This window comes from Gavia stellata, chromosome 3 (assembly GCF_030936135.1).
Source record: "Gavia stellata isolate bGavSte3 chromosome 3, bGavSte3.hap2, whole genome shotgun sequence".
NCBI classification, from domain to species: Eukaryota; Metazoa; Chordata; class Aves; order Gaviiformes; family Gaviidae; genus Gavia; species Gavia stellata.
The window spans coordinates 56,242,535-56,258,432 of record NC_082596.1 but is presented as its reverse complement, the minus strand read 5'-3'; the positions used below and the strand labels follow the sequence as shown (position 1 = coordinate 56,258,432).

The following is a 15,898-nucleotide window of genomic DNA, read 5'->3' as shown; positions in this document are numbered from 1 at the left end:
AAGTGCTGTTGTCTGAGTGCACAGAATGTTAAGACATGTAGCATGTTCCTTGTAAAGAAACAAAAACAAAAAAAATCCTTCTCTTCTCCAAAAGGAACTTCAACAAAATTAAGAAGTACATTCCCATCCAAGTCTCAAAGTAAAAATATTTCAGAGATCCTTACAAACCATTTGGAACTGCAAAGTAAAACTACACTTACGTTTCCTCAATGTAACAGATTTAGAAATATAATCCTCCAAATTAAGGTAAAATAACTATACAGCCTAAGCTACTGTTGTTGTTACTGAAAAAGGATGTGAAGGCAGAGGCAGGAATAGTAAGAGAGCAGGAGAGGAAAGAATGACGTAGAAAAATTACTTTATCATGTTCCCTTCATAAAAGTTTATCGTTATTCTGAATTACAAGCAATTTATACTCACAAAATACAGTCCATCGCAACTTTAGTTGTGAGCATTTTCATATATCTAGCCTAGCATATGAAAATGAGGCCCAGGTAAAGTCAATAGCAGAGATAGACAGGATAACTGTAATTCAGCTTCAGCTCCTAGTCGGATACAATGCATTACTATAAGTCAGCATGTTGTTCAAGCTTTAAAATATGCTGTCCTCACAATTTCCATCAGGAAGTTTTGTCTTATAATAAAACATTTCTCCTCCAAAAAGACACTTTAAAAATTTACTTAGAAATTTCATTTCCAACAATGAAGTTGGGCTCTTTTAAAAGACCATGAGAATATTTAAGGCAAAACGCTTTTTGATACCATAACAAAGAATGTACTGAACAAATAAAAACAGTAATTATACTTTTAATTACTGTGCTATAATTAACACATATTGTATAACAAGCTTCAGAATTGTAGACAGAGTATCAGATGAGGGCAAAACTTGGTGTTATCTACTGCTATTTGCATTTAATTAGCAAACCAAAAATTGCAGAAAAATTGTATCAGTTTCTAAAAACATGCTTTTTCACAATTTAACCTTGACATGGAAAGAAGCATGTGTTATGAAGCTTTGTATTAACTATTGAAGAACACCTTGGAAAAAAGCAGACTGAAACATTATCTATCTTGAATGTAAGTAATGCATCTGTGCATGTGGAAGCCAAGTGAAACTGAATCTCTTCATGTGTTCGTTTCAAAGTAAAGGCAACTACCTTGCTCAGAACATCCTGTGGTTATATCCAACTGCGAGTCAGGCATTCTAGAGTCGGGATACACGCAGCCATAAATATTAATGTGTATGCTTTTTTAGACCTATCTTCAAATGTTCCATCAAATTTTCTTTAAATGAGGAAAAACATAAAGGAACACATTTTAATAGGCAAAGCAAAGCTCAGGCAACTATTAAGTAAAAAAGGATATCCCAGAATCCTTTAGGGAATTTGACAGTCTGTGCTTCCCTAGACTCCACATCATTGATATGCTAAAATGCAGGACACCAACAAAGCTTTAGCTAGGAAATGAATCCGTGAAAAATAATAATGCTTATAAAAAACACCTCGAGTTAGAGGGGGCAAAGAGAGAAATCTGGTACACAATAACAAACATGACAGCTGATGCAAAACGTAAAGTCTGTGGCTAGCGGATTCAGCAGAATTTAGAGAGGCGCTATGAAGACTTCCTGACCACAGAAATCTCATGCACATACTGAGCTTAAAGCAGAAGGAAGAGAGAGTTAAATTCTCGCAAATATATTCTCCCAAAAAGTATTATGGCACAGGAACTGTATAGAATAGGAACGATAACAGAATCTCAAAGTAAAAAAAAAATCAGAAATCACAAAGTAACAAAAACGAATAAATCTTTTAGCAATTAAATTTTGTCATTTATCTGTCATTTAACAAATGTAGTACAAAAATTAGGACTTCTGTCAGGCTTTAGCCTTACAATAGTATTGAAAGGCTCTTAAATGGCAAAATAAAGGAAATGCACAGCTTCATTATAAAAGCACCCTACCTATTAGCACACAAAATAGTGGCCTCAGGTTACATAATTTCAAACACTTTTCTTCTCAATAAGAATAAAATTCACCAGTGAAAGAAACTAGACAACCTGAGATTATTTATACCAGAGGATTTTCTATATTCCTTTACACAGGATAGGCTCTATTTGCCAAACACAAAAGATAAATAGCAGCACTCTAGTCGTTGAAGCATCATTGTAGTATCAATTTTTATTTCCATATTACAGGTGGAGAACTAGCTTTTCTAATAGAGTATTTTCATTTGAATGACAGTGATATGGGGTAAATAAAAGATCTCAGAGGAGCTCTTTCCTGGAACTTTAAAGGCAAATTCATTAATGGGAAACAAACACACAAAACTTTTTATTTATGTCTGGATAATTTCACATGTGCATTGCTAAATATCTTTCAGTAGACCATAATAATTATAGATTTCAGATTCCAGAAATAATCCACTTTGGAGAAGATTTTTTTTATGACCCAGTTGCTGTTGAGTCAGAACATCACTGCTGTTTAGTAAAAATTATCTCTACCAGCTATAAAGGGGAATAACTTGATAGAAAAGGATGTCTCTAATCTGAACGTTAATACTACAGAGAATGTCAAATTAGAGTTGCAGGTATTTCCAATATGTACAGCTTGACAAAGAGGAGGAGAAGAAGAGGATAATGAAACTAAGGGGGAGGCTGGACAAGGGTAATTGACATAGATGTGTAACAACAGAGAAATACTGTCATCCTGCTGGTGCTGTGCAGCTGTGAAGACTACACCTAATATAAATCTATTTTATACATGTAGAAATCCTAATAAGCAACTTCATTGGTGAATACACAGCATATTCAAGGTGTGTAATGCAAGGGCTTTTTCTATTTTCTTTTTTTTTAAATGAACTTTGCTTCTTTATAGACCTGTACAGGAGGTAAAATGACCTGTTTTAATACTTTATTCTAACTTAAAAGTACAACTGGATTTAGACACGCTACAGCTATTATCATGGGTAATTTAAACTCAACAGGCACTATAATATGCCCTTGCAAAATATAGCTTTTCCCTGCTTTAACTAAAATAATGGTAAACTTCTTACTAATTATATAATTGTTGTTACTGCTACACTAAAAAGCAGGAAAAAAAAATCTGCCATGCACTCAGTAAAGCTGCTTACATTTTGCAAGCCATGTAAGTAAAATACGTGAATTAACATTTCTCCAAATAACTTTCTGCCTTCACAAACATGCCTCATGCTAAAATTAAACACGGCAAGAAAAACACATGTAACACCTAAATATCACTGCTGAAAGATACATGGTACATCAATTTATTCCACTGCAAAATTTCAGGGTCACAGGCTGCCTTAAATTTCACATAGCGCATTGTGCACTCATGATGAGAACTTGATGCTGCTGCTGACCAAGCCTACTCTAGAACGTGATGACTTTTTCTTTCAGGCATTTGTTGTTGTTAGTGCTGCTACACAATGAGCTTCCAGAACTCAGGTAGCATCTTCACATTGTCCTGCATGGTGCTTTTTGGATTAATCAGTTCCCATAGGCACCAGCTCAAGAGCAGGTGCACAGTATCTGACTGATCTCCTCAGAACAGGACCTCATCAACCCAGCCTAGACCTTTCAAAGGCATTTCATGTGATGTGTGCTGCTTAATAAGGAAACCTCATAAGGAAATGCCTAGGAAAGCAGCAAGTTTTACATACCTTTCTTCAGGTATCCTGCTAGCTTCTAGAAAAGCACCCTTCCCTATTTGGGATACAGAAAAGTCCAGAATCCTCCTCTAAAAGCCTGTCCTCTCTTTCAGTTCCTTCTTGGGATACCATTTGTAAGAGATACCATTTGTAAGAGACCACAATGCCACCCCTTTAAGTAGCAGCACAGTGGTAGGATCCCTTTCCTAAGATGTGAGAACCACAAGGTCAGTGCTGTCTGCCATTCAAACAGTAATTAGGTTTGATTCCTGTTAACTGAAAACCGTGAAATACTGTAGAGGTAAAAGACTGGACCAGGGACATGCTTCTCTTCACCTGCTGCTCTCCTTCCAGAGCCTTCTGAAGCACCTGACAAATCTTATTTCTCTTCTACAGCTCGATTTCTCATGTTGATTTCTCTTCTACAATAGCCCATGTGCAAAATGAGGGCTAATGACCAACTTAGGTTCGCATCTTGGGGACAGGGCCATTGCCCTGCAACTGCAAGATGTGAATTTAAAAAAGCTTCAGAAAGGGGCATCTCTAACTCCTTTGAGCAGCGGTCTGATCGCACAGGTCTTGCATAAAAGAATCAGCCTCTTTAGCAAACTGCCAGTTCCCCTCCTTTCTTTCTTTTGTGGCTCTCAACACATGAGAAGTAAGAGAACAAATTAAGGATCATCCCATTGTTGCTACGTGTTTGATGTGTTTCTTGTGCAATTGCAGGAGACAGACATTCTGGGAAGAACATCTGACTCCTGATTTCAGGCTGGTGCCACAATGCTCAGCTGCATACTTACCAGGCTCTTGGAGAACTCCCCTTCATAATGGTGTGACTTATACAGTGCTTAGGTGCTTCCAGGAATAGGTGACAATGTTGCACTCTATAATTCTACCCAGGAGTTTCTACCATCGTTGTTTTGAACTTGTGCACCTTAATTTCACTCTTATCCTACTGTGGGTTTCTATGTACCTTTTTGAGTCTAGGTCTCACCTTTTTCTGATCTGAAAGTGTTTGGGGTGTTGGAAAGAGCTGAATGCCACAACAGCAACTAATGAACTGTGAAGTATATCCTGCCCAGTCATGCTCCAGCAGAAACCAGAATGACACAAGAGTTGACCATGACACCTAGGAGACGTAAAGGCTCTAAGAGTATGGGGAAATCAGGAACTCAAACTTGGCAGAAGGACAGTCCTCTTAGGTAAGGCGAAAATGAAATAGCAAAATTTTAAGTAACAATACAATCATATTTGAACTTAATGCAAAATCATAGTATATGAAGTGCTTTTCAAATCTGTATCATGTAAGAAGCATAGAACTGTGATCAATTGCTTGCATGCAATTATCATAAATATTTGCTGTTATTAGCTGCTGCAACATTAGGACTTGGATAATTACCTGCACCTGTTTTCTCATAATTAAATGGCTGTGTACATCATCAAATTTTCAATGAGGTCCAGACAGTATTTTTTTTCCTTTGTGCTACTGAAATGCAGTTGATTAGAAATGTTGTGACTTCTAGATGAAGAATGCATTATTTCAGCTGGTGAGGGAAATAACTGTATTGCTTTAACAGTGAGAACAAAAGTACTGAGCTCTTTAATTCAGCTCATGGAATTAATGAAAGCCTTTTAATTGCTCCTTCTCTGACTCTGAGTTCTGCAGACATATACAAGGGAATTAAGACTGTGTCTGATATGTTGGGAAATCTGATTGCTTCAAATACAAGAGGACTTAAATACAATACCAAATAGAATCCATCCAATTTGCTTGTGTACTAACCTAGCTCTGTAACCACTTTTGCCACCTGACATACTGTCACATGACTGTCCTCAACCTGGGAGCAGAAGTCCAAAAAGTGTAGGCATCTGGAGACACTTGAAGCCGCACTGCAAGCAGATGTTCTAGGTGGCTATACATAGTCTCCTAAATGGGCTGCTTTTGGTTGAACCAATTAATTTCACTGCAGAAAATACTGTTTATGCCCACACACTAAGTGAAGAAACTTAGCTCTCTGCAAAATTTTTACACATTTTCCAGCACACTTCTACTGTGTATCAGATTTTAAAATATTTACATACAGTATTTCCTACGAGGCTTGGTTAAGGTGAATGAAGTAATTTAAACCACACAATTCTCTTCTAAAAAGAGGAAGACAAAGGGAGATGCTAAAGATACATTGCTCTTAAACTGTGATAACAATATTGTTTTGGTCGGAATATGGGCCTGGTTTTGACATTGATGAGGAAGAAGCTTTGTTTATCACTGTCTTCTACTTCAAAGTAATTTCAAATTCAACCCAAAGAACAAGTACTCTGTGAATGACAGGTTTGCCAAATAACTTTATGATGCAGCATTTAATGACCTCTGCCTCAAATCATTCAAATCAGTGACTTTTTTGGCCACTCTTAACTCTAGTCACAGCTCAAGCTGCTAACAATATACTATCAGTCATCAATGCCTGCCAACAAATTAAGTGTTGTAAGAAGGGATGAAAAAATCTCCCATAAATCTAATTGAGACAAGAATTCCCTTTTTAATTTCAGCAAAAAGCCTTAAAATAATATGCCAAGAAAATGATTCCCTGAGGAATCATAACTTTTGCGCTCCGAAAGAGGAGTGATGGAGTCCATCTCCAGCTCACAGGCATTTTAACTGTGACTATGACTATGATCTCGTCATATAGAAGAACTGTCTTAAAAGATAAACTTCTAACTCAGGAAATAACTGACTTAGGCGCCCTGAAATGGAGGTAGTCACGTTATACACTTAAAAGCCTGTAGATGCAAGGAAAGGTTTTGATCCACTCTTTATTAGTTTCTGAAGGGCAGGATGGATGAGAAGAAATCTAATGGGATAAGCATGAGACTGAAAGAAAAACCCTTAAGACTGCAAGAAATTAAGAGGCTTTTTTTTCCAGTAGATTAATTACTAAACAAGAAAAAGCTTATTTAGGAATACTCTGATTATTCCCCTTCCTCCTGATCTTGCAATGCAGTGAGTGCAGCTCCTAGAGGAGCATCTTCAGACTCACGGTTTATTCACAGTCCTCACAGGCTTTTTACTGGTCACAGCTTTTCTCGAACTGGCTAAGTATTTTCATTCTCCAATAGAAGAAAATAGCCAGGCAAACAAGCACGGAAGTTGTATTGCTACTTAATACAAGTCTGCTGAAGCTGGAGCAGAAACTGCAGTGGTTTCATTAAGATATCCATGGCAGGGAAGGTACAGTAACATAGCCTTCAGCACTAAGCGAGTACCTAGGGAACCCTACGCTAAAGCACATGCTACTTCATTTATATTACTAGGGGGTCCCAAACTACCTAGGCTGAAGCTTCCTGATGTACATTTACATGTCTCAAGCACATCCACAGGGAAGAAAATTCACATTTTGTGTGGTCTTTTCTGAACCAAGAGCCTCCACCAGAAGTAACTGAATTTTTCTTTTCCAGACCAATATTCCAGTTGAAGAATGCCAGTTCACCAGAAGGTAATGCAAAGGTAGTTGTCCTGAGTCCCTGATAAAATACTTTCATCATTATTTACTGGCTTTACAACATGAAGCACTTTCCCTCACTCCTGTTGGGATTCTCCTACCTCATCCGAAGGAACTCCTCATGAACACTCCAGGAAGGGAAAGCAAACACACAAACAAAAGCTCAGTTATTCAGCGTACTTCTACTTTTAATTTAGCAGGGAAATCTGAAACAAGATTCTGATGCACTTAACCAGCAGGATAGTGTCTGGCACTATGGGTGGAAGATGGGAGGGAGACTGGGTTTCCAGTACGTAACAGTAAAACTTTGTAGTCCTAAACATTTTTTGTTGTCAAGAAATCCATTTCAAGCCCAGCTCCAGTGTCTAGCTTATTATGTTAGCTGCTTCTCAGCATATATTATGGCAGGTGTTACATACAACCTCAACAGGAAATGTGTAATCACAGCAAGGTAAATGACTTAGGCTAGAGGGCTTACTTAGCACTGTGTGGCATTACATGGTGTTACACAGAAATGCCCTCAGCAGTCAACTCTATCTTCCAGGTTGGTTTGACAATATTCTGGTTTAATGAGAAGTGAATTCCCAGACCTTTCATATAGCCTCTATCTGACTTCCAGGGAAGAGAAGAGTTCCTCAACATTAAAAAAGTCGTAATTTATCATATCATTTTCCAGTCAAACATCTTTAACAAATCTTTATCAGCTACTGGTGATCTACACAGCATCTCCCACTCACTTCCACAAGTTGCAGCATGTTCTGCGATTTTGCACTCAAACGTCAGAGGGCTGCTGGAATGCATAAGAAAACAGGACAACTGTTAACCCTCCTCTTGGTAAGTTGCAGATATAAATACTAAAAAAAGCCCATTGCTTCAAATCAAAATTTGAAAGTCAGTCATCTACACTGGGCATTACCTCATGAACCACACTGTTTATATTCAAAATACTTTGTTCTACAAAAGAAGAAAAAAGTGTAAAATAAAAGTCATATGTAGAGAACATCTACAACATGTGTGGTAACACAATGGAACAGGCTGCCCAGGGAGGTAGTGGAGTCACCCTCCCTGGAGGTATCCAAGGAGCGTGTGGACGTGGCATTGTGGGACGTGGCTTGATGGGCACGGGGGTGTGTGGTGTGGGTGGCTTTTTGTGTTGGGTTTTTTTTTTTGTTTTGTTTTGGTTTTGTAATGGTTGGACTTGATGATCTTACAGGTCTTTTCCAACCTTAGTGATTCTGTAACAAAAGTTTAAGTAAATCATTAGCATATTAACCCCACTATTTCGTCTGAAAGCTATTAGGCATGTAGGCAAAATACATTCAAATAACTTGTCTAGTTGGCCTATTAAGCAAGCTAGGAACATTGTCCATCAGTGATTCAGAATCAGAGATTCTGATGCTGATTAATCTTTTACTTCCCTTTTCAAGAATGCTGGATGCTCAGTATTTGTAATAAACCCAGTATTTCTGCCACGTGCTGAAATCTGTAAGTCAGGTCTGAAGTTACAAAAATGACCACAAGATACCTGCAAGTTATCACAACAAGCAATACCTCAGACATAGCTGGTGGCATTATTTGGTTGTTGAACAAATCTGCTAAGCACACTACTAAGTCTTTAGGTATGTTTTTAAAGTAGCTAACCCTTTTAGTGCTTGCACTGTAGCCATGGTAGCACAAAGCTAGCTGGGTCCGTACTCCGGTGGTTTGCTCGGGCTGACCTCCATGTTGCTCCATATTAGCAGCAACTGGTATTAGCTTACACAGAGACTGTCTTGAATGTGTCAACATGAGCTGGAGCTGCCTGCAAGAGAGGCATGTCCGTAATGCCTGCAGCAATAAAATGCTAAACATGCTAGTGTTTCAGGTCTAGAAAATTCTATGAAAAAAATGTAACTTGAACACAATGAACAAGGTGCAACTATTTAAAGTAATCTGGAAGAAATAGCATTAAATAAGAAACACATTTAATTCTCTTCTATATGAATGTAAACAGAAGAAAAACATCCCTGCTAACATAGAACAAAAACACAATGCAGGGCTAAAATATACTTAATGATAAAATACTCATCACAATGGAAGTCAAAGTACTATAACTACATGTTAAGACACTGCAGTGGGCTTTAATATCGACTTGTCAACTGATCACTTTATCTGTCTTTCAAAAAGGATCACAACTCTTCTACATACAATTAAACAACAATGTCCATTTTTCACACAACTGCTTCACATTCTATAACATTTAATAGCCCTTTAAATCAGTATCTTGGTTTATGGAATATCTGCTAGCTATGCAGTCTGCTAACTAGGTATCAAAAGGCCATTTTAAACAATAATTAATATAAGCATTACATGCATTTTCTGCAGACACTGCATAAACATTGCTAAACATTAAGCAACACTAGATATTCAGGATACAAATAACCATAGTAGGCCATTCAAAAAATTATATATAGCCATGAAAATCATATATTATCACCTCAAATAGCACAAACAGAATCCTCATCCTGGCTTTGACCAGCACTATATTAAACACAGAACTCTTCATTGCTGAACGCATCCTTTCAATGCACTGAATGGCAGCCTGTGAAGATTTGATTTATAATTGATTTTGAACTATTCTAAAATGAATGAAAGGCTGATGCCAGTGACTCATTGCAAATGCAGTGACATCCCTTCAATGACATCAATCCAACCACTGAATCGAAGAAAAATGATGCTACTGTCCTTTAGAAATCAACTGGAACTGTGAAACACTGTAGAAAGATATTACACAACTGAACACAGTGTTTTGTAACAAAATACATGAACATGAACAGAAATGATATCCAGCAAAAGAGAAATACAGCAGGCTCTTGACAATATTTGCATTTTTACAGTAATCTGTAAAATTCTAATTGCATCACTGTCAGTGACAAGACTCACTGTAGTAGTATATAAACTAACACAATGCCCTCCAATATCTCAAAAATTCTGTTTTGAAGTTCACGTACTTCTCTGTTTTGTTTTTTTGTTTTACTCACCTAATTTTTTTCAACTCTTACCCAATTCATTCCTCAGACTACTCCAGATCCTACCTAACTCCCTGTTTCATATATCTCTGACCCTGCATTCTCTTCTCTTTACTGCTGTCTGTATGCCAGTTCTCAATTGGTAGTCTGGCATCCATACACACACATACCCATTCTTCAGCTTGTAATCAGCCCACCCTTTAATCCAAACACCTCTGTTGCTCTCTGTTCTTCCCTTCTAGGACACATTGCCAGGCGTCAGAGATGGCTTCGCTACTGCAGTCTCACACACTCAGCCTGCACTCCTTCCTATAAACATCTCAGAATAAGCAATAATTATGAGTTTTAATGTAAAGTACCATAATACTCTGTGGTAACACCACAACACCAAAATGCTGACAGGCCACAATGAATTGGATGGGACATGAGCATAAATGGGACTATGGACTGAGAGTAGGATGGCCATAGGCCAGAGAAAGAAATCAAGATCCAGGAGATCAACTAAAAATCAGATTAGAAATGCAGGAAGAAAAGCTCCAGAAGACTGTTTATGTTTATTTGCACTGTCACAGGACCTTGGAGCACTAAACAAGAACTGCTGGGTAAACACAAAATAAAAATAAAAGGAACAAACAAATGAGGTAAGGAAACAGTACTGATCAGAACAGTGCAAAGGGATTTAGGCACAATGCTTTTTTTTTTTTTTAATAGACACAATGACAAATTTTAAAAACAATGACAAGGCCACATATGTGTTGTATTGGGTTTGCGTGGCAACGTTTTGGTAGTGGGTGCGGCTACAGGGGTGGCTTCTGTGAGAAGCTGCTAGAAACTTCCCCTGTGTCTGATAGAGCCAATGCCAGCCGGCTCCAAGACGGACCCAACACTGGCCAAGGCCAAGCCCATAAGCAACAGTGGTAGCAACTCTGGGATAACATATTTAAGAGGGGGGGGAAAAACTGGGAAACGGCAGCTGGGGAAGAGAGGAGTGAGAATATGTGAGAGAAAGAACTCTGCAGACACCAAGGACCTGTGGCCCTGTGGAGAGAGGAGCCCACGCTGGAGCAGGTTTGCTGGCAGGACTTGTGACCCCGCGGGGGACCCACGCTGGAGCCGTCTGTTCCTGAAGGACTGCACCCCGTGGAAAGGACCCATGCTGGAGCAGTTTGTGAAGAGCTGCAGCCCGTGGGAAGGACCCACGTTGGAGAAGTTCGTGGAGGACTGTCTCCTGTGGGAGGGACCCCACTCTGGAGCAGGGGAAGAGTGTGAGGAGGAAGGAGCAGTAGAAACGACGTGTGATGAACTGACCGCAACCCCCATTCCCCGTCCCCCCTTCACAGCTCGGTGGGAAGAGGTAGAGAAAATCAGGAGTGAAGTTGAGCCTGGGAAGAAGGGGGGGGGTGGGGGGAAGGTGGGTTTTTTTTTTTAAGAGTTGGTTTTATTTCTCATTATCCTACTCTGATTTTGATTGGTAATAAATTAAACTAATTTCCCCAAGTCAAGTCTATTTTGCCCATGATGGTAATTGATGAGTGATCTCCCTATGTCCTTGTCTCGACCTACGAGCCTTTCCTCATATTTTCACTCTCCTGTCCACCTGAGGAAGGGGAGTGAGTGAGCAGCTGTGTGGTGATTAGTCCGGCTGGGACTAAACCATGACGTGTTTAGAGGGAGCACCTTCCAACAGTGAGGCAACATGAAGGAAAGCATAAAGATCTCTCCGTGAAAATTTACCAACTAGATGACTCCTCACACTTTTCCCCTGCTCCAGCGTGGGGCACCTCCCATGAGCTGCAGTTCTTCAGGAACTGCTCCAACATGGGTCCTTACCACAGGGTACAGTCCTTCAGGAATGTACTGCTCCAGTGTGGGTACCCCACAGGCCACAGATCCCACCAAAAAACCTGCTCCTCTGTGGGCTCCTCTCCACGGGTCGTAGCTCCTGCCAGGAGCCTGCTCCAGTGTGGTCTCTCCACAGGCTACAGCTTCCTTCAGGGCACATCCACCTGCTCCAGCGTGGGGTCCTCCACGGGCTGCAGGTGGATATCTGCTCCACCATGGACCTCCATGGGCTGCAGGGGACAGCCTGCCTCACCATGGTCTTCACCATGGGCTGCAGGGGAATCTCTGCTCCGGTGCCTGGAGCTCCTCCTCCCCCTCCTTCTTCACTGACCTTGGGGTCTGCAGAGTTGTTTCTCTCACATATTCTCACTTCTCTCTCTCATACCTGCTGCCCAATGATTTTTACCCTTTCTTAAACACGCTACCCCAGAGGTGCCACCAGTGTTGCTAAGGGGCTCAGCTGTACCCTGTGGTGGGTCCATCGGAGCTGGCTGGAACTGGATGCATCCAACGTGGTGCAGTCTCTGGTTTCTGCTCACAGAGGCCGCTCCTGCAGCCCCGCTGCCAACACCTTGCCAATAGAGTTATCTACTGTTTGGGCATATTTTTCTGAAGACATCTTTATTGGACTACAGCTAGAGGGTTTACAGTTAGCTATAATTGTAAAAGTATATTATATAAACACACTAATATCAAACTGCTGTAACTGTTCTACAGGACAATGCAAGATGGCATTAACAATGACTAAGTGTTTCTATAATTATAATTTTGAACACTATTATAAACATACATTCTTGGAACAGAAAGACATGGAGAAACACAGAGTCTGAGAAATGGGAAAAGCCACTCTTCCTACAGCATTTACTCCATCTGACTCACAGGACACTTGAAACAGAAGAGCAGTGGATTAACCACTCTCATTTAATCCATACAAATATATCAAGAAACATATACATGTCATTGCTTTTTGGGTCTGTTAAATGCAATTTCAGATTAGTACTGACTCAATGAAGATCATGCTTATATTTATCAAGAAAATCAGAGCGCTAGCACCCAACTTACTCTCGTAGCAATGACTTCATATTTTTCTACTACTGTAAAAATCCAACAAGGATTAAAGTCCACTGTAAGAAACACTTTTACAAACTTTTTATTATCATCTTTGATACAACTTAGCAGTTTTCATCTAAAACTAGATTTCACAAAGAACTATTGATGTTCACTAACATGTAAATATATAGTGTGTACATTAATGCGTGCACACATATGCATGAATGTTATATGACATTTCTTTTGTCCCACCAAAATAACATAAGCCAAAATATTTATCTATCTGAAGTACAGCTATGGTCTCAACAGGCTCATGAGGATTAAAATAAATCAAACGCCATAACCAGTGTGCTTCCCCCAACTGCCACCAAATTATACAAAATATTATATATTGACATCAACTCGTTCACTGGAGCATATTGCCTGAAATTAGGAATGTTATGTGCATTAATTTTTTCTACTGACAAGGGACTACTGAACTGAGAGTTCTTGTTCCACTCTTGTATTACAACATAGTTGCATAAAGCATTTTGCTTTCAAGCCAAGAATTCCCCACAAACCATTAATCTAAGATTTTCTATTCATTATCATCTGAAGTTATTTTTTCCAAAATATGTAGCTCAAACTGCTGACAAACTACTTGAAATCATTTTTGAAGCGTATCACATAACTCTCTGGATAAGGCTAACTCAAAACTAATTAAAATCATTAAAATGATGATTTGAACAAGAACAGGAAAAAACTGTCTAGATGAAATTATGAGGAAAAATTAGATACCACTTGACTGAATCGTGCCCCTAGACACACTGCTTCACATTTGCAAAAAATGAGCATCTTTCCCTCTCAAAGGGGTTTTTGACCTTTTAAGGCACCAATATCCACAATCCTCCTCAGACTAACTCGTTCATCTTCTGACCCAAGACTCCCAAAGCATATTTCACTTCCTTTATGGGCAGAAATAAGACTCCCTAAACTCTAAATATTATTTATTACCGAATTTAATATCTTTTTACTTGATCATCAGAACATTATTTTAGTCTTCTGATAAAAAGGCAGGAAGATAAGTAAGAAACAAGTTGTATGACATCTGGTAAATAAAATTACTAGATACCATTTTCCCTCCACAAAAATACCAGTCCCTACTTAGTCTGGACTCTTGCCCCTGGGAAAACAAACCAAACCAAAAAAATCTTCAAGCCTATGGTCATCACAGAAAAGAACATAGATTTGAACCTCTTCTATCTGCCAACAAGACTGAACAACATATACCAACAATCGCTTTCACAAAATCCAAGTGGGGAGAGTAATGAATGAAATTTGGAATAGAAAGAGAGTTTCCAGTGGCATGATTGAGAAAAAGAATGTATAGCTTGTACTGCAAGCCAAGATGACTGATAAACTATGTGTATTAGCTCCAGCTTGAGAAACACTATTAAGCACTAATGAAATAGTCCAGAAAATTTTTAGCAGTGTGTGCCAAGACCGCTGGACAAGAGCCAGTTTAAAAAGGAATTTGCAAGAACCTCCTTTATCTAGGATGATGAACTCAATCTAGCATGATGATCCAAGTGCTGGGACTCAGGCAAACTGAACATTCGTCTTGAAGTTGGGAGTCCTACCTTTGCCAGAGGAAACAAAGTGCTGAAGGAAAAGGCATTCAACCATCAACCTCAGATATGATGTTGTCCACAACACATGGCAACATTGATAAATCTATAGTGTAAAAATGCTCTCAGCAGTCTTCAAGTGTATGATATCTAAGGCTGATTAGTGCATATCATACATTAGTCCATTTATTAGTCCACTAGTGACAACTGCATATTTTCAGGTTTTGTTTATATAGTCACTTCTGAAGATTCACACTGTTTCTCTCCTAATTCCCTTATCAAAAAATAAGGGAGGAACATTTTCTTGGGAAAGACAACTATTAAACAGATTTTACACAAATGCCAAAGTACATTACCGGTGCTTTAAAGAATAAATTGAAATGAATGTGAAATATCAGGACATTCATAAAATTCACTAAATTATGAGTAATGGAGAAGAAGTCCCATGATGCTACGACCAGTGATTTTATGAAGTGGTCTTTTTGTTTTGGCTACTTTTAGGTGGCAATAGTCACAAGAGGCTCAGTATTTAAAAGCCAAAGATGATGCTGAGCAGGGTCGCAAGCAATCACCCCCCAGGAGACAGAGATCAGTACATGGGGGAAACTCTTAGCATGCCTAGATAAAAACATGAAAAAAGAATAATTGATACATTTTAGGCTAGTGAATAGTTTAAAACCGATGGTCAGATTTTACATATTTGTGTGGGTGAAGCTGTAAAGGAATGACTATTACCAGAGTAAGTTTGTATTTCAATAGAATGCAAGGGTTGTTGCTATGGAATTAGGTCCAACTGCACGCAGTGCAGATAATAGTATCACAACTGTCTTTTAAACACAAGTATATCATCATTGAGGCCCTTTGTTTCACGATCTCTCCTCTCCTTTTTCTCTCACCTCTTTTTTCACTCTCTGTTTCTTTTCAGAACAGATTTTTATTAATATCTCTTTCACTGAAAATGCCCAAGGCCGTCTTTGTTTTATCTCTTGCTATTCCCTCTTCCTCCAAGTCTTCCTGAGTAGTCCTGTCTGCCTGTTTTTAGTACTACTTCATATTCATTTTCATGCCATCATTCTATTTTCTTTCTGCCTTCCCTGATGACCCAAGTTTCTATTTCTAGTTTCTAATGTTTATGTTCCCCACACAATGAAAGAAAACCTTTCCTTTGTGAAATATCCCTCACAAAAATCACTTGGATGATCTGAGTATTGCAATTAACAAACAGATTTAGA

At 38.9% G+C, this 15,898-nt stretch overlaps 1 protein-coding gene across 1 annotated transcript in view; it reads right to left on the bottom strand.

The window, feature by feature from the left end:
- Nucleotides 1-15,898, bottom strand: part of PTPRM (protein tyrosine phosphatase receptor type M) — a 481,477-nt gene that overhangs the window by 357,916 nt on the left and 107,663 nt on the right. The window lies entirely within an intron of this gene.